This window comes from Sorex fumeus, unplaced genomic scaffold, assembly GCF_029834395.1.
Source record: "Sorex fumeus unplaced genomic scaffold, SorFum_2.1 ptg000051l, whole genome shotgun sequence".
NCBI classification, from domain to species: domain Eukaryota; kingdom Metazoa; phylum Chordata; class Mammalia; order Eulipotyphla; family Soricidae; genus Sorex; species Sorex fumeus.
This window is the reverse complement of record NW_026606108.1, coordinates 10246319-10268847: the sequence shown is the minus strand read 5'-3', so window position 1 is coordinate 10268847 and position 22529 is coordinate 10246319. Positions and strand designations below refer to the sequence as shown.

At 39.2% G+C, this 22529-nt stretch overlaps 2 pseudogenes; both read left to right on the top strand.

Annotated features, from left to right (window-relative positions):
* The first annotated feature begins 12792 nt into the window (after nt 1-12792).
* LOC130033023 (olfactory receptor 2T5-like) lies at nt 12793-13755 on the top strand (annotated as a pseudogene).
* Nucleotides 13756-16515: 2760 nt separating this feature from the next.
* Nucleotides 16516-18544, top strand: LOC130033022 (60S ribosomal protein L37a-like; annotated as a pseudogene).
* The last annotated feature ends 3985 nt before the right edge of the window (nt 18545-22529 follow it).

Sequence of the window (22529 nt, the reverse complement as noted above, 5' to 3'; positions counted from 1 at the left end):
TTAAACCCAGCTGTAGAAAGCAAATCATTCCACAACTGTTCAGCATATCTGATTGGGGGGGGGGGGTCGTAAACTCTAAACAATAATTGTGCATCTTCTATCGAAACAATGTATCTAGTCAAAGTAGATAGAGTATTAACTAGAACTCATCTGCCTCACAGGAATTGGGAGGGGTGGGAGGTGGGGTTCTATTGGGGTTCGAGGTTAAAAATAAGTATTGGTAAAGGGAAATGTGATTGATACTTACATGACTGAGACCTAAACCCGAAAGCTCTGTAACTTTTCCCACAGTGATTCAATAAAGAAATAAATTATTAAAAAATAATAATAATAAAATTAAATTAAATTAAATTAACTTTAAAAAATTTTTAAAAAAAGAATAAGTACATGAAAAATAATGTTTTATATAAGCTTTGTATTCGTCATACAGTATAATTTACAAAGACATAATACACATTAAAGTTAAAATCAATATCATTTATTTTCTAATATAAACCTCATTACACATGAGAAAACTACATATTTCAAATGGAGGGGACTTAAAGCAAGAGGGAGATTAGTGACAGTGGTTACCATGTACTGTAGGGAAAAGTGAACAGTAGGGAAGAGATTGTTGTCACTCAGAGACCACTAATAGTCACGATAAAATATATCTCCACAAAACCATGATAGCTAAATGAATGGGACAGTTCACTCCTGGAGCTGCAGGTACAACATTCTTTTGTTGTGATCCAGATGCCTGGACCCCACCAAAACAGTTGAGACCATTTTTTGCAAATCTGAACCCCAAAACTCTCCTGTGTTTTTCAGTTGTTTATGTCATTGTTACTAATAAAAAAATCATAACCATTAATATGACCAGAAAATGGAATATTTGTAATCATCAATTGCTGTCCCCTATGGCCAGCATACTCAGAAGATTATGAAAAATGAGGCTAAAGGGGTTAGAACAAGCCAACTGAAGCCTGGACCCATATTTCTAAAATGGAATATTTTAGACACAGGAGATGCACACCCTCAAAAATGAGCCTGAATGACAGATGTTACTCTGTGAAATATTAAGGCATGACAATGCCATGGCAATCAAAGTAATTACAATAGCTACGAAGACAAGTTAAAAGGGTCAGAAGAATTTGATTACAAGTTATGTGAATGAAGAATACATCTATGTTTTACCAAACTGATCCCAAGTTTCTTTTCCTTGCTATACAATTCATATACATTTTTCACTTTTCATATCATCTATTAGTCATTTTAAAGGTTAGCAAATTCTAGCACACTTCCTTATACATTTCCCATGTTACTTCCAGTCAGCCTGTTAATTTCTCTGAACTTCTCCCACACAAACTTGATATTTTCAGGTCTGTTTTCCAGGACTCAAAGTTTATTATAAATTTGTTCATATTCATGATTTATTTCTTTATATAACACTGATGCATAGATAATCCTATATTTGTCCTTCAGCCTCTTCTAATTTCTCTCAACATGATAGTCTCCAATTCCACCCAAGTTGCCACATACTGCACAATTTTATTTTTTCTTGTATAAACATATTTCACGGTCTATATATACCAAAAGTTCTTGATTTGATCATCTCTTGATGGTTTGATCATCTCATCTCTGTCTTGTTTCCATATTCTTCGTATTGTGTTAAGAGTTGCAACAGAAACGGATGTGCATACATATTCTTTAATTAATGTATGTTTGGGTGTAGGACCTAATATTGGGATAACTGAATACAACTGGAGTACAAAACTTATTTTTCTCAGAAATATCCATATTATTTTCCATAGAGTTTGGATCAGGTGAAATTTCCAATGAGCACTGATTGATTTTTCCTATTTTGGTCAAATACCTGCCAAAAGAAGTATTGTATTCTGTAGGATAACATCGATTTGTCCTTCCTGCATAGCCTCAGGTAGTTTGGGCTTATTGGGTTGCTCCCATCACAGTAATCCCATTCCTCTGTGTTTATTTGTAAACTTTATACTCTGTTGACTTGTAACTATTATTTTTCTCTTCTCCCTAAGTCCTTTGCATAGTTTATTCAGAGCAATATATGGACACAAGAAGACAGTATATGCTATGTTTTTGTAATATGACTCTAAGTGATATTTTCCTCCTGGGCAACTGTTCTCTCCTCTCCACCTAATCCTCATCTGCCCTTACTTCCTAGTGCCCCCCAAAACAGGATCCCGACAGGACTAGATGGAACCAGGGCAAGCGGTAAGCTGTGCTACCCTGGCATGGAGATGGGCCTGGCCAAAGTGCCTAATGCTAAACGATGAGTTAAGATCTTGGTCATGGACAAATGCTGTCATGATCCAAAAAGTAATAACTAGATTCAAATCCTGCAAGAGTTAGGAATGACTAATCTGACCTGAGCTCTGTAGTCTGAGTCTGTGGCAAGATGTTCTCAGGAGAGCTGCCCTACAAGCCTCAATGTACCTCTTACTGTGTCCATACAAAAATAACTAGCATTAAGATGTTGATAGAGTTATTGGACTGAGGAAAGGAGAAAAACACCTCAGTAGGTATTTTGCCCTTGGGCAATCAGGAAGGGCTTTGGAATACCCCAAGGTGGCGTTTCCACCCTAGAGCTTGATGGCCCTCAAGAAGGGCTTTCTTATGTTGATTTGGCTAACAGACTGGTGTCAGCCCAGAGTACTGGGAAGTTGGAGAGATGAGAGAAGGAGCAGGGCGGCAAGATGGAGTGTGGAGAGACTGGCAAGGGGGAACAGAGGGAGAAGAATGTAAAAGAATACAGGAACAGGCACGTGGAAAGAGAGAGAACCCAGGCTGCGAGATGCAGTGCAGAGAGATGAGTGGGAGAGAGAGAAGGAGACCAGAATGAGGGTCAGTGTAAGACTAGAATGGGAGGCTCAGAAAGACTAGGGCAGGCATGTGGGGAGAATGTAATAAACAGCATCTGATTAATCAGCTCCAGCCAGCCCTCTTGACCGGCTTGGCCCTCGTTTCCTCCCTCCTTCTGCCCAATGGCCCGGCCGCCCTGGCTGGGGGAGTGGCCCAGGCCCACCCGAATCTGGGCAGCAAGGGTTATAGGCTCCAGGGCCTCCCCTGGCCTCCCCCCAGAAATGTTATACTGTATTCTGTATATTTCTATATGTAGTATTAGAGGTGTGAGGTTATACTTCTTTGTTGCTTTGGCTTATTTTTCTATGAGTGCTTTTTAATATACTTGTTCACCTCCCATATGACTTCTTCATGGAGTGTCTATTCATCCCTTCTCCCCATTTTTGTGGGGCTGTTGACTTTTGGTTACTGAGCTTTATATATTGTTCAGAGTCTGTTGTTATTAATTTCTCTTTTTAAAAGTTTTAAGTAAGTAAAGGGCTGGAGCGATAGCACAGCGGGTAGGGCGTTTGCCTTGCACGCAGCCAACATGGCCGACCCGAGTTCGATTCCTCCGCCCCTCTCGGAGAGCCCGGCAAGCTACCGAGAGTATTCGATATGCCAGACACAGTAACAACAAAGTCTCCAATGGAGATGTTAGTGGGCCCGCTCGAGCAAATCGATGATCAACGGGAGGACCTTTACTTTACCTTTTAAAAGTTTTATTAAGGGGCTGGAGCAATAGCACAGCGGGTAGGGCATTTGCCTTGCATGCGGCCCACCCGGGTTCGATCCCCAGCATCCCATATGGTTCCCCAAGCACCGCCAGGAGTGATTTCTGAGTGCATGAGCCAGGAGTAACCCCTGTGCATCGCTGGGTGTGACCCAAAAAGAAAAAAATGTTTTATTAAAACGCCTTGGTTTACATCTGTTCATAGTTGAATTTTAGACATACAATATTACAGTACCAATACCACCACCAGGGCCAAATTCCCTCTAACAATGTTTTCAGGTTCCCTCCCATATTTTCCCTGCCACCCCTGCTCCAGCCAGCCCTCTTGACAGGCATCTTTCTAAATTCTGCTGTTAAAGTTTAGGTAAATAAAATGGATTGATTCATTTGGTTTTGGGGGTCACACCCAATGTGCTCAGGGGGGATTGCCTAATTTTGCATTCAGGAATTATGCCTGGTGGACCATATGGGATGTGGGGATGGAACCAGGATCAGACACATATATGGCAAGTGCCCTTCACGCTCTACTAGTTCTCTTGGCCCCAAGAGCTTGACAGATTTTGAATGTTATTCATTTATCTGAATTGTTGTGTGTAAATATATTGCCTAGTCTAAATATTTTAGCTCTCATTTCTTTTGCCATATGCAGCATTTTCAACTTCATGTTTCATTTGATGATTTTTTTTCCTCATCTTTGCCAGTGGAATCAAGTAATTGAAAACATCATTGATGTTCAGATCCCATATAGTTCTGCTTATGTTTCATCAATGTACTTTATAGTTTTTGATGTAATCTCTAGAGGGATTTTTTTTTTTGCTTTTTGTGTCACACCTGCACCTGGCAATGCACAGTCGCTCCTGGCGGTGCTCAGGGGACCATATGGTATGCTTGGAATGGAACCCAGGTTGGCCGCATGCAAGGCGAACACCCTACCTGCTGTGCTATCACTCCAGCCCCAATCTCTAGGTTTTTGATCCACTTTAATTTTTTTGTATGATGTGAGATAGGGATTCATTTTTACTGTTTTATAGGGGATTATCCAATTTTCCAACAACATTTCTTTAAGAGACTTTTTGATCCACTCATGCGTCAAACTCCTCTATCATAGATTAACTGTCTATATATCTGAGGATTGATCACTGGGATCTCAGTTCTGTTCTGTTCATCTGTCAGACTATCTTAATTCACAAGGAAATGTTTGTATAATTCTTAGGTAAGTGAGTTTTCATTGAGTTTTTTATGATCCTTGTGATTTTCTTTTTTTATATTTGTGTATAGCCATTTTCTTGGCATATTTATTAAAAAGAGTTGCTTAAAACACTAGAGTTGCACAAAACACTAGTGCAACATAAACTATAAGTGAACAAATAAAAGTCAATCAGTAATCTATTGAATAGCAATTAGGAGAAATATTTAAAATAGATAGTTTAAATATCTATGTGCCTGACTGTCCTCATCTGGGCCCAACAGCTGAAGACCTCCAGGCCCCAGCCAAGGCCATGCTGGGATCATTTTCCACACACTTGGATGAGCCTCACGCATAAAAGAACTGGCAGAGGAACCCAGGTGTGTGGGACCCAGGGCTGAGATCTCCAAGTCTGCACGGTTTGGGACTGGACCTGCCAGTAGCTAGACAGTTACACCCACCAACTGCCGTGTAATCCCAACAACGGCCAGGATCCAGAGATTATCACACAGCTCCCGGCTGCGCGACATCTCATCATCTCATTCCTACTTTGGACAAACTGGCAGGCTACCGAATGTAACTGGCCCACACAGCAGAGTCTGGCAAACTCCCCGTGGCGTACCCAATATGCCAAATACCAGTAACAATGAAAGGTCTCATTCTCCTAACTCTGAAAGAGCCTTTAATATGGCACTTTTTAAAAAAAATCTTAGGGCTAGGACAAAGGAGACGTTACTGGGGCCTGCTTGAGGCAATCGACGAATAACAGGATGGTTGTGATTGGTTGTGATTTAAAATAGATACTGTCAATTTTTATCTAAACTATGGCACTACTATATGAGGGCTATAATTTGTGAAATACATTCAAGGCACTATTTGTTCATAACATTATTCTGTTTTGTTTTGTTGTTTTGTGCCATACCAGGTCTTTCTTAGGGCTTGTTTTTGGCTCTGCACTCAGAAATTATACCTGTTGGGGCTTATATGCAGTGCTGGGGATTGAACTCAGATCAACCATATTCAAGGCAAGCATCCTACCTGCTGTACTGTCTCTATAGTCTCATAAAATTATTCTTTAAGATAAAGGCATATACATACATGAAAATATTAAATGAACTTATAGACAAATACTAATATATTAAATAAATATAAATCTATTGTTGATGTTGATTTTCAGCTTGGGTTTGGTAGTTAATATTTGTAACCTAACAATTACAGATTTTAAAAATACATGAGAAAAAGACAGTTATCTTCTAGCTTCTTAACTTCTCAGGTTCTTTACCTCCTCTTTGTAGTCTCAAAAAACAGCTATGAAGAGAATATCATCAACCAATACCCAAGTGGGTATTACAAAATAAGAGATGATGTTACACTATCAGTTCTCATTATACTGTTAAATGACCACAGTCTATTTATCTGTCTGATGAGAGCTGAAAATCACGAGAAGTTGGGTTCACCCAGAATAGTGAACAGATCTACAAAAGCCAAACGGTAATTCTGCTAGTGATATATTACATTAAACATTTTACATTTTTCTATGATTTATTATTTTAAATTATTCAAAGATATTATGATTCATTAAGAGAAAAATAGTAAGAAATAAGTTTTAGTTTGTGAAACATTTGTTTATAACATTATATATGCTTTAGGTATATAGCATATCTCAACACCTGCATCTATTACTTTGTGATATTCACACCATGCAAATCCCCCCTTTACATGATGTGCTTACTCCCCATCTTGACCCCTTTTCTTGTAATGCTTTACTTTCTCAAAGTATAAGAATTTATGGGTTATATTTTGTTTGCTCACTTGCTTAGTTTCTATTCTTTTAGTGATTTTTAAATTTTTCGTATTGAACCACCATGAGACACAAAGTTGTTCCCGACTGGGTTCCATATTGCAAAACCACAGCACCCTAAAGGAAAGAGAGAGCAAAAGGGAATGCACTACCACAGAGGTGGGGCGAGGGGGGAGGGTTACTGGGTTCACTGGTGGTGGAGAATGGGCACTGGTGGAGGGATGGTACTTGATCATTGTATAACTGAAACCCCAGCACAAAAGTTTGTAAGTCTATAACGTTACCTCATGGTAATGACATTTTTCACTAATAAAAAAATAGTCTTACTGTCCCTTCACCAGTGTAACATTTCCTAACGCCCATGTCCCCAGTTTACCTCCTTCTGCCTTTTTAGCAGGTATCTCTCTCTCTCTCTCTTTCTCTCTCTCTCTTCCCTCCCCCCTCTCTTTCTCACTGTGTGTGTGTCTGTATGTCTCTCTCCCTGGACATTATGGTTTCCAGTACAGACACTGAAACATTATATGTCTATCCCTTTACCTGCTTTCAGAATTCAATTCTTGTCCAGAGTGCTCATGTCATAGTAGTCCCTTCTCTACCCTAACTGTCCTCTACCCACCACTGGAGGAAAGCAAACTTCCAACTGTGGACCATTGGAACAGATAGATACTATTTTATCTATTTCAGTAATGTTTTCTGATACTAAAAACAATAATTACACTATATTATAATTTTTGTTGAGGTAGTATTCATGTAGAAGATTTATATACATATTTAGAATTAAAAATTTAAGCCTCTTCAAAATATTTTATTTTGAGTGTTCCTGCAACTGAAATATACCAATTATCACTCTACAACGGTCTACTTGGTTCCCTTCCCTTCTTTGCCTCATCCTATGCTTCTCTAGTTTGTCTTTATATATTTTCTTGAGAATAATATTTTTGATAGAATGGGAACTTATGTTTTCCAGAAGAAATGGTCGATGGGTGACTAGTACACAAATTATAAGGTATTTAATTGTAGTCTAAAATTTCCCACAATAGTCATCAGTATCTTGTGTTACCAGAAACTAAGTTACAGGCTTAGGTACCAAATCTATGCTGTTACATGTGACACTGCTTTCTATTTTGTGCTACTTATGTGTTTTAATTTTTCCCCTCATTCATATCTTATCTGCCACTGGTTGTAGAATATGAAAATATGGTGTATTTTGTGTAATAAAATGTGTCCTATATTTATCTAAAATTTATATCAAAGTTTCATTTATTTTCAGTTCTCTGTGCTTTAGTACTTCAGATATGGGTTTATGTAACTTGATTGATATCTCACTTATACTTTGGAATTATTAGTAAAGCAAAGCATTTAGGCAGCTGAAACTTTTCCTTAAAATGGTCCTGCATTTCCACTACTTCAAAATATAATCTTTTGTAAAATAAAATACATCTTGGTAAAGAAATTAATATTTACGATAAAATAAAAATGATGCAAAGCTTTTATCTCATTAAGATAAAATGGTGGCACTATTAATTATTACATTAGTAAAAGCCATAATGGAGTTAACTCAATGCAGAGAGTTAACTCAAAGCACTGAGTGATGGTCTCTCTGCTGGAAATCTGGGTTTAGCCACTATGATCACATGGTGCCCTGAGCACTGGAAACAGACTTGGGAGTAGCTCGAGAGCATCACCAGGTTCAGGGAGTGAAAAAAAGATTAAGTAAAATAAAATAAAGAACATATATATGTGTATATATATATTGCTTCTATGGATCTTTGTTTTTTAATTTTGTAAGCATTTAAAGTTATACACTGAAGCATATTTATATGACCACGGCCAGAATAGACTGACTATGGGTCTCCTTAGGAGTAACCAAGTTTAATTGGACTAGAATTTGTCTTCAGTATTTAACACATATGAAAATTATGAACTACAAAAAATGAAAGAACAATGAATTGAGTGAGTGATCAAGACTCCTTGCTGCTGAGCTTTGCTCTCTGCTTACGTTTTCCATGAAAATTGATTGCTGCAAGGAATAGTGTAGGGAATACTAAAAGCAAACACAAAGTAAATTCTTGTCTTTTCAAAGGCAGTTACATTCTACATCTTCCCCTATTAAAACATAGTATGTGGGAGGGGGGAGAAGAAGGAGAAATTGTAAAAACTTGTGCCTGAGAGACAAAAGAGAATTCTCTATAAGGAACACAAAGACACTGGCACACACATATAAAAATATCTGTTTTTATATGTGTTTTACATGTTTTTATATGGCACACATATATAAAAATATCTGTTTTTATATAGTAACTGATACTTATATGTTTTATATAGTAGCACTGTCCTCCCATTGTTCATCGATTTGCTTGAGCCAGCACCAGTAACATCTCCATTGTGAGATTTGTTGTTACTATTTTTGGCATATCGAATACATCACAGGTAGTTCAACCAGGCTTTGCTGTGCAGGCATAATACTCTCAGTAGCTTGTTGGGCTCTCTGAGAGAGGTGGAGGAATCAAATCCGGGTTGGCCGCATGCAAGGCAAATGTCCTACCCACTGTGCTATCTCTCCAGCCCATTTTATATAGTATCTGATATATTTGTATACATATACATATGTACTACATATATATGTAGTATATGTGCTAGAGGATGTATATAGTTCTTAATAAATATGCTTATACATTAAAGCCAGAGGGCAAGAGAAAACTTGGAACAATAGTGGTGGGAAAGGTACACTCGCGAAGAGACAGGTGTTGGAATATTACATGACTGAAACCCAATCATGAACAACTTTTTAACTCTGTATATCACTGTGACACAATTAAAAAATAAATTTAAAAAAAATAAAATCTTATAGTATGTAGAATTTTTCCATACAAACCTGACAACTTAAGTCTGTATCTAATATCATAAGACAATGATAGCAGAGCCTTCTAACAGCAGGTAGGGCATTTCCCTTGCACACAGCCAACCCAGGTTCAATCCATGGCATCCCGTGGTTTGTCCCCTGAGCACTGGCAGGAGTAGTTGCTGAGTGCAGAGTCAGAAATACTCCTGCCATGGCTGAGTGTGACCAATAAAAGACAACAACAATAACAACAAAAAGGGATAGCACCAATCACTTCTTGCACACATTTTTTACATAACTTTCAATGTTCCAAGCACTTTCAATATTTTACCTCATTTGAACCTGCCCATATGTCAATAAAATATTATTTTTACTCTCAATTTTTTTGTAAAGTAGACACAGGAATCATGTCTAGAATCAAAGCTGAACTCAGAGCTTCAGTCCACTCTTGGATAAGTTCTAATGTTAGGATCCTGGTCTACCTTTGAATATACATGTTTCATTTACCACCAATGGATTTCAGAGCATAATATGCTTGTGAAGGAAAAGGTAGTTCAAGTATTTTACATAAAACTTGTTCAAATTATATGTAAATTTAATTTATTATTTATTAATGTTATATTAATATTGAGGTAAATAGTTGATTAATTAATTATTAATACTATTGATATTAATACTTTTGGTGTAGAAAGTAGCTGCACCTCCATCATGACCAAAGTGCTTTAAGATTCCCTGCCCCTATCCTTCTGCTATTGTAACTTCTTTACCCAATTTGAAGACCCAATGAGCTAACTCAAGATTTGGAAATAATTTTCCTCCTGTGAAATACATCTCTAACTATTTAACTACCTCATTTTCTTCAAATGCTAAGCAATAGATTAATTGAACTCTAGTTTATATAACAGCATGTCTCTGTCTTTAATAAATATATTTTCTTCTATTGTTTCTATATTTTTGGGTAGGGTGGGTCTCCTGTGCACAATTCGATCCCTTGTTCTGTGGGTCTTCAGTTGTGCGTGGGTCTAGGCCGGAGCTGCCGCGCGGGTCCGGAAAGCGTCCTGGAGTGTGGCGACGGCTGGGTAGTGGAAGTAGTGTCGAGAGTGGAAGTCTGCCAGTGGGGTATTTATCTGGGTAGGGTGGGTCTCCTGTGCACAATTCGATCCCTTGTTCTGTGGGTCTTCAGTTGTGCGTGGGTCTAGGCCGGAGCTGCCGCGCGGGTCCGGAAAGCGTCCTGGAGTGTGGCGACGGCTGGGTAGTGGAAGTAGTGTCGAGAGTGGAAGTCTGCCAGTGGGGTATTTATCTGGGTAGGGTGGGTCTCCTGTGCACAATTCGATCCCTGGGTGGTTGATGGAAGCAGACAGGGCAGGGTAGGGTGGGGCTCCTGATTAGAATCCCTTTGTCACCTGTGGTGGTGGGAACAAGCAGAGAAGCTCTGTCCCTGGGTCCGGCGAGCCTGGAGTCCAAGGTCTCAGAGAGTTCCGCTTACCTTGTTCTGTGGGTCTTCAGTTGTGCGTGGGTCTAGGCCGGAGCTGCCGCGCGGGTCCGGAAAGCGTCCTGGAGTGTGGCGACGGCTGGGTAGTGGAAGTAGTGTTTTTACACTAGCACGCGACAGGGACAAATGGAGACGTTACTGGCGCCCGCTCGAGCAAATCGACGACTAACGGGAAGTTAAGTGATTAAGTGAAGTTTCTATATTTTTGATAAACCTCCATATTTAGAAATATTTCAGCTGATCTTGAATATAGCAGTAGTACCAAAGATTAACAATATATTTTATTTTGTGTAGAATCAATTGTATGAGATACACAGTTACAAAATTGTTCATGATTGAATTTCAGTTATACAGTGTTCCAATACCTGACCCTTTGCTAGTATATATTTCCCCCACCAATTTCCTCAGTTTCCCTTCAGTACCCAGAATGTGCCTGGCTCTCTGGCTCTATAGCAGACATTGTCCTCTTTTGTTTTTCCTGTTTTCCTTTTTTTTTTTTTTTTTTGCTTTTTTGGGTCACACCCAGCTGTGCACAGGGGTTACTCCTGGTTCATGCACTCAGGAATTACTTCTGGCCATGCTCGTGGGACCATCTGGGAAGCTGGGAATCGAACCCAGGTCGGCCGCGTGCAAGGCAAACGCACTACCTGCTGTGCTACCACTCCAGCCTCCTCTGTTTTCCTTTTTTAGACACTGTGGTTTGCAAACTTTTACTGAAAGAGTATCATGCATATCACCTGACCTCCATTGGCACCCAATCTTGTCCAGAATGTTCATTTCCAACTATCACGAATCACGAATCACGACCATCCTGTTATTCGTGGATTGCCTCGAGCAGGCCCCAGTAACGTCTCCTTCATCCTAGCCCTGAGATTTTTAAGAAAGTGCTATATTCATGGCTCTTTAGGAGAGTGAGACCCATCATTGTTACTGGTATTTGGCATATTGGGTACCCCACGGGTAGTTTGCCAGACTCTGCCATGTGGGCAGGTTACATTCGGTAGCCTGACAGTTTGTCCAAAGTAGGAATGAGACAATAAGATGTCATAATAAGATGTCATTCGTGGCATTCGCGGCTGCGCGGTTTCAGGAGCTGGTTTTTATAGTCTCTGAGTCTTGGCCATTGATGGGATTACACGGCGCCAGGGGGCCAGTTGGTGAGTGTGACCCCCGCCTAATGGAATTCGGAGGATCTGGGTGGAGGATGCTCAGCCCCGATCCGAGTAGGCTTGGAGATCTCAGCCCTGGGGCCCGCTTGCCTTTGTTCCTCTGCCGGTACCTTCAAGTGTGCAGAGAGTGGTCTCAGCATGGTGGTGGCTGGCCCTGGAGGTCTTCGGCTGCCGGAGCCCTGGTCGGGGCGGGGAGGAAAGCTCAACCCGCTCCCCTCCAAGGGGCCCCAGCGAGGACAGCCAGGCACGGGGGCAGGAGACTGCCAACTATCACTGAAGTTGAAATTTTTGTTGTTGTTGTTTTTAGGCCACACCCAGCAGTTTTCAGAGGTTACTCCAGGCTCCTCACTAAGGAACTGTTTGTGGCAACCCACAACAGTAGGATGCCAGTAGGATGCCAGTTTAAACTGGGATCAGCCTTGTGCAAGGCAAGCAACCTACCCATTTTACTATCACTCTGATCCAGAAGCTGAAGATTTTTTGACCTAACATTATGATTTCTTACTTTTCCAGTCAATTTGTTAAATTAAAGGAACTTACAGATTCCAACTTAACATCCTCATGGTATTTTTAATAATAACTATATTGGTCTGCATGTGAAGAAAGAAAATTCACACTGAAGAAAATTAATGCAGGCCAATAAACATTTTGAGTTCTCACAATTCTTAAGTTAGATACTAACCCCAAAGTTCTCATTGGATTATAGATCAACATTCATGGACAACACCAGCTGGGCATCAAACCAAACTGGATGGTCAGATTTTATCCTATTGGGATTCTTCACTCTATCGAATCACCCGATGCTTCTTTGTGCCGTCATTTTTGTGGTTTTCCTGCTGGCCTTGTCTGGAAACAGCATTCTGATCTTTCTGATACACTGGGATATCAATCTCCATACTCCAATGTACTTTTTCATCAGTCAGTTGTCTCTCATGGATGTCATGTATATTTCAGTCACGGTGCCCAAGATGCTCTTGGACCAAGTCATGGGTATAAACACAATTTCACCTCCTGAATGTGGGATTCAGATGTTCTTGTATGTGACACTAGGAGGTTCAGAATATTTCCTTCTTGCAGCCATGGCCTATGATCGTTATGTGGCCATCTGTCATCCACTCCACTATTCTGTTCTCATGAGCCATAAAATGTGCTTCCTTTTAGTGTCTGCCTGCTGGTGTCTGGGAATGGTGGATGGGTTCATGCTCACACCTGTCACCATGACATTCCCATTCTGCAGATCCCGGCAGATTCAACATTTCTTCTGTGAGACCCCTGCTTTAATGAAGCTTTCTTGTTCAGACACAACCCTCTATGAGACACTTATGTATCTGTGCTGTGTCCTCATGCTTCTTATACCTGTTACAGCAATTTCAAGCTCTTATTATTTAATCCTTCTCACCATCTACAGGATGAAATCAGCAGAAGGCCAGAAGAAGGCCTTTGTCACTTGTGCCTCTCATATGATTGTGGTTACTATTTTCTATGGGGCTGCTGTGTACACATACATGCTTCCCAATTCCTATCACACACCTGAGAAGGACATGTTGGCCTCTGTTTTTTACACAATACTAACACCTGTTCTAAACCCATTCATATATAGTTTTAGGAACAAAGATGTCACAGCAGCTCTGACAAAAATGGTGAATGTGGGAGTTCTTATGCAGTGAAGTTTAAATTAACGTATTTTATTACTAAGTAACATGTTTCTTCTTATTACACATCAGAAGTTTTATATCTTATTATACACTATTCTCCCAATTATAATATAGTAAGTTGTCATCCCACATTCTGTTCAGACTTCTATGTTTGTTTAGGGGCCACACCACATACTTCTCAGGATTTAATCATACATTTGCACTCAAAAAAACCTCTGGTAGTGTGGTCTTGCACACCTTGCACACGGCCGACCCAGGTTCAATTCATCTGTCCCTCTAAGAGAGTCCAGCAACCTGTGGAGAGTATCCTGCCTGCAAGGCAGAGCCCGGCAAGCTCCCTATAGCGTATTTGATATGCCAAAAACAGTAACACATCCCACAATGGAGACATTACTGGTGCCCGCTCAAGCAAATCGATGAATAACGGGAGGACAGTGCTACAGTGCTACAGTGGTCATGGGAACATATGGGACGCTTTGCTTTTGTCTGCACAGAAATCCGTTGAGCAATGGAGCTGGAGACTTGCAATATTGTGTGGGTCAGGGGATAATATAGACTAGCTGTGTGGAGAAACACCAGCTCATGTTTGGTTTTTTCTTAGAAAAGTGCATTTCTTGGAAAGTGTGTTTGCCCACAGATTTCGAAGCGAGCTTCAATGTATGAAAGGAAAAAGCCATTCCAGTTTTATGGATAAATAAGACAGTTTTTGTAGATTCTAACTGAAAGGGCAGTTCAAGATACTGATTATAAAAGCTGCACAGCAAAGCCAGGAAAGTTCCCTCTTTGTTAGAAAGTTTCTTTTTCCATTGATTTTAATGCTAGCTACAATGGAGCTGGATGAAAGAAAGAAACAAGTCTAGTATTTTAGCTGAAGGAGCCATATTTTAAGAAATCCAACTACCGGTTCTGTTCAACATACCACATAGAGTGTCGAATTGAAAATATGGCATTTGGTATATCACTTAAACTAACATTAATATTCCTCATACTTTTCCTGAAAATCTAAAACTATTGTTAAATTCAGTTATCTTCCTTAAGGGATTTACATCTATATGGCAATCTCTATTTCTAAAAAACAATAACATTTTCCAGGAAAATAGACCAAAGAACAATGTTTTAATTTCTGTGGAATGAAAGGAATATAAAGCTAAAGCAAATGAGAAAATTAATGGAGGCCTAATACTAAATTCAATGGAATCTATAATATCGCAGTTTGAAAAAATGGCAGTAAAAAAAAAAACAGAATGATAGCTAGAAATAATTGAAACACGACACTCCTTCTGCACATGATTCACCTATCAATACTTTTATAAATCACAGCTCTTCAAATCAATTTCAAGTCAGCAACTATGAAAAATAGGAGCTTAGAAAGAAAACGCACTCTTACAGGACATTTAATTCATGACAAAGATCTCAAAGAGATGTAGTAAGGGGGAACTTGTCAAGAATTGATGCTGGGAAATTTGTATTATCACCCACCTCCCATAAAATAAGAATGGAATAAGAAATAAAATGGGTTTAATGTTTCAAAAATACATAGAAAACCACAAATATATATTTAGGTGAAATAGTTAGAATTAGACATTTGGTTATAATCTTCAACTTTCGCCTGCTTTCGATTAAAAACTAGGGTCTCTTATGAATTCTATCATCTTATTTTTATCCATTTTCTGACTTTCTTTATTTAACATGATAACTTCAAGTTGTGTGAAATTACATGATTGCATTCTTTCCAGCAGTGTAATATTCCACCGTGTGTGTGTGTGTGTGTGTGTGTGTGTGTGTGTGTGTGTGTATATATATATATATATATATATATATATATATATATATATCACATCTTCACAATGCACCTCTGGGGTAATGCAATGGTTTAAAAGTGAGTGGTGGGGCTGGAGCAATAGCACAGTGAGTAGGGTGTTTGCCTTGCACACGGCCAACCTGGATTTGATTCCCAGCATACCATATGGTCCCCTGAACACCGCCAGGAGTAATTGCTGAGTGCAGAGCCAGGAGTAACCCCTGTGCATTACCAGGTGTGACACAAAAAGAAAAAAAAATGAGTGGTGCCAGATCACCCTTAGCCCCAGAGCATAGGCAGGAGAAGAGAATGGAGGGAAGAGGGAGAAGAGAGAGAGAGAGAGAGAGAGAGAGAGAGAGAGAGAGAGAGAGAGAGAGAGAGATGAGAAACCAAGGGGGCTCGGGAGCAGAAGTCGAGGGAATTCAGGAACAATGGTGGTGTTAAAGAAGGATAAGAACCAAATACCCAAACCACAGAGTTAACAACATTGAAACTATGAGATCCAACCTTTATCAACAGAACTTAAAAGGTGCCGTCAAGAGGGCAAGCTGAGGGGAAAGGTGGTGTATGGGCGGGAAACTGGAAACTCTGGTGGAGTGAAGTAGACACTGTCATGGGAAAGGTGCTGAACACTCTACGTCCAAAGCGATAAATTACTTTGTAAATAATAGTGCATTGATAACAAAATAAAATGAAGATAAAGAGATAACTAAAGAAATAAACAAAACCTAGAGCCGCTTTGCTCCTCTCATTATCTATGGAAACTCCTACTGAAATCTAGTGGAGAATGCATTTTCATAAAAACACATTGTTTTAAGGAAAAATCAGCTAGAACTTAGCCTAACTACCTACTCTTATTTGAAGTACTTACAACTACAACTACACTCATAGTGAGAATATCCAATTTCTGCCTTCTTTCATTTGAAAATTAAAGGCTCTTGTTTTCTTCATTGAAATGCATGGAGACTCCCTTAGAAATTAACATGAAGACACACTTGACACAAGAAAGAGTGAGGGAGAGCGTTGCCACCGCATGTGGGGAAATGGAATCTCATGAATGGACTCTTCTAAGAAAGTATGAGCTAGAGGTTAGGCATGTTCCTTTTACATGCAGCTCCTTGAATAGCAATAGCAACTTGAGGGAGACCTTCAAACTTCCATTTTTCTTTTTTTTTTGTTTTGGGTTTTTTGGGAGGAGTTTTGGTTTGGTTTGGTTTGGTTTGGTTTGGTGTAGTTTGGTTTTGCTACCCAGTAGAGGCCAGTTGTCCTGTGATCATTGCAATCCACTAAAACTCCCATTGAAAACACTGGGAAAAACACTTTGCAAAAAACTTGGGATTGTCTGAGAAGGAGTGAGCAAGGGCTTAGGCGCTTGGCATTGTGATACAACTCCTTAAACTGCAACAGGAGAATGTAGCTCTAACTTCTGCCTTCCTCACAATAAAATTGGGGTCATTTGTTCCTAGCACTTAAATCATTAAACAGTCTCTTTGACTTCAGCGGGAAAACACACTCTCCTAAGAATGCACTTTTCTCTGAATGGAGGAGTTAGAGCTTAGTTGGCATGGAGCATGAAGAAGCAGCAACTTGAATTGCAACAGGAGGGAGAAATGCCAACTTTAGCTTTACTTTGCTACGATATTAGGTCACCTTATTCTACCATGAAATCCTTTGGAAATCCCACTGAAATTAATGGGAAATTATTTCATGGTAAAACGGGCTTTAAAAATTTGTGGTTTTCTCTGAGGAGTGAACTAATTGAAGGGTCATGGCACATATATTTTCAACTCATTAAACTGCACCGTGAGGGAGATAATAACATTTGATAATGTTTGAAAGTTTCTTTAAAAGTGATACATGGTAGTATATAATCACCAATTTTCTTTGTATTTTAACATCAAAACAGAACTATAGAACAAGAGAAGAAAGATGAATAAAATTAGATTCTTTTCAGGTCTGACATTTTTGTTATTTTTTATAATCTTGTATAGTTAGAAATTTGTCTCAGGAAAAAAATGCAAGAAAATTATACAAATCAGAGGGAATTTAACCACCATATAACATTAGTTAGTTGTCCTCTTGTAGAGAATCTTCATGACAAGAGAACTGAAAGGCAAGTTTTTTTCTGTAATACTCATATGTTCATAGAAGAAATTTCATTGGAATTTGTGGTAAAGAGTTGTTCAAAAATAATATACTATGTACCCATAGAGAAAGGAAACAAAACCCATATTAGCCAAATTTCTCCAAATTTTAGTTTAAATTTCTAAAATACTCAATTGAAAATAAAATCACCTTCAAAGTCAAGTATTTGGTATGCTTGAACGTGCAAATATCATCACATGAACACCAAAATTCATTTTAGATACCCTTCCTGCCCCCTTACTGTGAATTAATGACTTCCACAAATAAATGAAATTTTATTTATTTTATATGAAATTTCTCTGCACTAGGAAACAAAATCAGTAATACAAGAAGTCTGAATTCAACATAGAAGAACATCACCAATGTTTAAATCACACCTAAATATAAAATTGATAATGCTTCAAATTAAGCTATATTTTAACTAGTGGATCACAATTTCTAGACTTAGCTAGTTATAATAAATATCGTACACATTTCACCTTCGTTCCTCTCTACGTCCTGAGCTGGTTGGCGGTGCAACGACTAAACGCACCAAGAAGTTGGGAATCGTGGTTAAATCCAGGACGCGTTACAGCGCCTCCCTCCGGAAGATGGTGAAGAAAATTGAGATCAGCCAGCACGCCAAGTACACATGCTCCTTCTGCGGCAAGACCAAGATGAAGAGACTGGCCGTGGGCGTTTGGCACTGTAGTTCCTGCATGAAATCCGTCGCGGCGGGCGGGCGCCTGGACCTACAAGACCACTTCTGCTGTCACAGTCAAATCTGCCATCAGAAGACTGAAGGAACTGGAAAACCAGTAGATCTGCCATCTGAAGCACTGCTAGCCTCTAATAAATGGGTTAGTTTATGTAAAGTGTTTTTGGATTGTTTTGTTCATCAGCTGTTCTTACATGCATTGCACTTAGTATCATTCAAAGACCAGTAGATCTGCCATCTGAAGCATTGCTAGCTTATAATAAACGGGTTAATTTAAAAATAAATATATAAATAAATATCCTACACATTTCTAGTATCACGTGATCCTTTCAAATAGTTCACAATATTCCTAAAACATTCCAAATCATGTATGTGTTTTCAACATACTCTTCCAGCAGTCATCGTTTCTGAAATTGATGATCCTAAGTCAGTTTGAGACTCATATTTGAGTAAAGAGAGACAAGCATAGAATATATGTCTAGAAAAGAAGATACAGTGCAAGAAAATATAGGAGATGAATTGGCTACAGGTATTTTATCCTCCCGTTACATAGCTTTATTGGCCACACCAATTTCACAAGACGAAAGACTATTCATTTACTGGCTCATAAGTAGTGAAACATGATTTATAAATTTCAAATTCCAATTTATTAAACCTTCATTTTTACTGTATTATCATCTAAGTAACCCACCTTTGAAACCACTACCTTAATCTCCAAAAAGAAGTATATTGTTGACATTTCTGTTGTGGTTTTATCATTACATTCTTGGTCTGACAGGTTATATATATTATGGTGACATCCTGATGTCAAGGGAATACCAAAATCAAGAGTGAATGATAAATATTCTCCTAAATAGTCCATATAGATATGAATCCACATGTGTAGTGTTCACAAGATTAGGAAAGTACTTCTAGTCCTATATTACTTTCAAATAAGAATGTAGCATTTAGTCACAAAAGCACATAAAAATCATTAAATTACACTAAAAATGAATTCTCTTACATTCTTCCCCTTTTTTATTTTTATCTTTTGGACTACTGTTTGCTGTGGGACACAGCCCAGTGGCTGGGGGAACATTCTGGACAGTGTGAGGCAAAGCATGCGCTCTGGTCCTTGAAGCTCTCTAGGCCCCAGTTCAGGTTTCCAACCCAAATGAGTTCATATTTATAATGAATGTTTAGAGTGGCACTATATAATGTTAACGACAGTTAAGTCTCATGAAAGTTCTTAACAAATAATCTAAAATGAGTTATTTACTAAATAAGAGACTTTCATACTTACTTTCTGCGTTTTTTCCTTGAGCACAAATTTATCAGGAAAAGTACTTAACACTTGAGGATCCAACACAAGTTTCTTCTGAAAAATCCTTAAAACCCACTACTTTAACAACAGATGCCCAGGAACCAGTGTTACAAACAGAAAAACAGTTTCGTTTTCTTTTCCAGGTATTCAATCTTTCATTGTTATCATGTAACTATCTGATCATTTTTAATATCTTCCAAAGGAAGATTACTTGTTCTTCTCTAACCGGACAAAGGTATCTAAAAGCACAGCATGCATGCATCCAAAATTACTTTATGTAAACAATGACACAATTATAGTCTGAGAAGAAAACAGAGATTTAATACAATTCAAATCAATAATCTTTGCGTACTCTGGATCATAGCTTGCTAGCCCACATTTCCTGTCTGGCAATATATTAAAGACTCTGAAAGACTCTGCCTTAAAAGAAAATACAAATCAGATACTAGGTCATTTACTTTCCAATACACTGAGAGTCATTATTAAGAGGATGAAGGAAAATGTGTAAAGATTAATACAGACATGGGTGCTTAAGAAGTGTTCGGGGTGGGGGCCTGAGTAGTATAGCAGGTAAGGCATTTGTCTTACATGCGGCCAACGTTGGTTCAATCCCCGTCATCCCATATGATCCCCCAAACTCTATCAGGAGTAATTTCTGAGTGTAGAGCCAAGAGTAACTCCTGAGCATTGCTGGGTGTGACCCAAAAGACAAAAACAAAACAAAAAAAAGGAAGTATTCAGGGTGAAGCATAATGCATTTAAAATGCATTTTAAAATGATGAATTTTAGAGTTGCGATTTAAAAGTAAAACACTAATTGTACCTTCTAGAGTATGTGAGTTCACCATGTAATTCCTTTAAGTTTTCAGTAATTCTGAACTTTCAACATGAAGCACTGAGGATAGAACAAAATAGATCCTGGTGTGTTGGCCAAGCACAGGCAGAAGGCAGTGCCTCAAAGGGACCAAACAGATGCCAATAACTCAAGCCAAACAGATGCCAAGACTCTGGAAGCAAAGTTTCAGTCTAAGCCGGATTTGAAGGTGTCAAATGGCACTATTCTGAGACCAGACTGCTTCCAAGAAGACAGTGTTATCAGAACCAGGGTCCACACAATAAAATGCAAATGAAGCATGTTGTAAATAGGGGTCCTGATAGACAAAATTTTCATATCCTTTAAAATGCATTCCTGAAATGCTCTACTACAGAGTACAGAGGCAGGGTGGGATGGAAGGATGGGGGGTGGGAGGGATACTGGGATCAGTGGTGGTGGAGAAAGGGCACTGTTGAGGGATGAGTATTCAATCATTGTATAACTGAAAATCAAGCACAAAAATTTGTAAGTCTACAATTGTACCTCATGGTACTTCACTAATAAAATTTTTTTAATTTTTTTAAATAAATAATAAATAAATAAATAAAATGTATTCCTGGACTGGAGCTCAGAACTAAATGCAATCTTTCAAAAAAAACTATTTCATACTCCATCAATAACATAGGTCTCAAAGAACTTTGTGACTGAGAATTCTGGGTTCAATGGGACTGGTAATGGAGATCCTCTGTTTGCATCCCCCTGTCTCTGGTGACTCAGCAGTCATGCCCATAAGCCACCTCTGGCTGGTTCCAGATTATCTCGTCATCTGCCAACATCCAGATCGCATGTTCTTTTCTCCTGGAAGGGAGCATAACATGATGCTCGCCATAACCATGGAGCCGGATCCCTCACCAGACTCTTTCACTCAGCGTGCCCCAGAGCAGGGCAGATGAGAACCCTCCCCGTCCCCAAGGGACCCAGTCCCAGCAACTGAAAACCTCCAGAACTCAACTGCCTCCGTGCTCATGGACACTCTCCACATGCTCGGGAGGAGACTCACTCAGGAATGAACCTATTCCTGGATCACATGGCCGTGAATGTGGTCACAGGACACACCCTACCCACACTCCAAAAGTACCACACCACATTTGATGGGGTTCAAAGTAGTAGGCAACCTCCACTTTAACAAATGTTGCTGGCAAAACTGGACAGCTACATGCCCAAAAAAAGAGGGGTGGGGGGAGGCTCAGATCTTTACCTAACACCATGCACAAAAGTCAGATGAAAATGGATTAAAGACCTCAACATCAGACCAGAATCCATGAGGTGCACTGAAGAAAATAATATTCACCCTATACCCTTTTGATAAGGGGTTAATATCAAGAATATAAAAGGCACTGGTTGAACTCTACAAGAAGAAAACATCTAATCCCATCAGAAAATAGGGCGACGAAATGAACAGAAAAATTCTCAAAGAAGAAATCCGAATGGCTAAAAGGAACATGAGAAAATGCTCTACATCATTAATCATTAGGGAGATGCAGGTCAAAACCACAATGAGATATCATCTCACACCACAGAGACTGGCACACACCCAAAAGAACAAAAGCTGCCGGTGCTGGCGCAGATGTGGGGAGAAAGGGACCCTCCTTCACTGCTGGTGGGAATGCCGACTGGTTCAGCCCTTATGGAAAACGGTATGGACGATTCTCCAAAAATTAGAAATCAAGCTCTCATTTGACCCAGCAATACCACTCCTGGGAATATATCCCAGAGGGGCAAAAAAAGTATAGTTGAAGTGACATCTGCATTTGTTTGTTCATTGCAGCACTCTTTACAATAACCAGAATCTGGAAAAAACCTGAGTGCCTGAGAACAGATGACTGGTTAAAGAAATTTTGGTACATTTACACAATGAAGTACTATGTAGCAGTTAGAAAAGATGAAGTCATGAAATTTACATACCACTGTTACTACATGGAAAGTATCATGCTAAGCGAAAAGAGTCAAAAAGAGAGGGACAGACATAGAAAGACTGC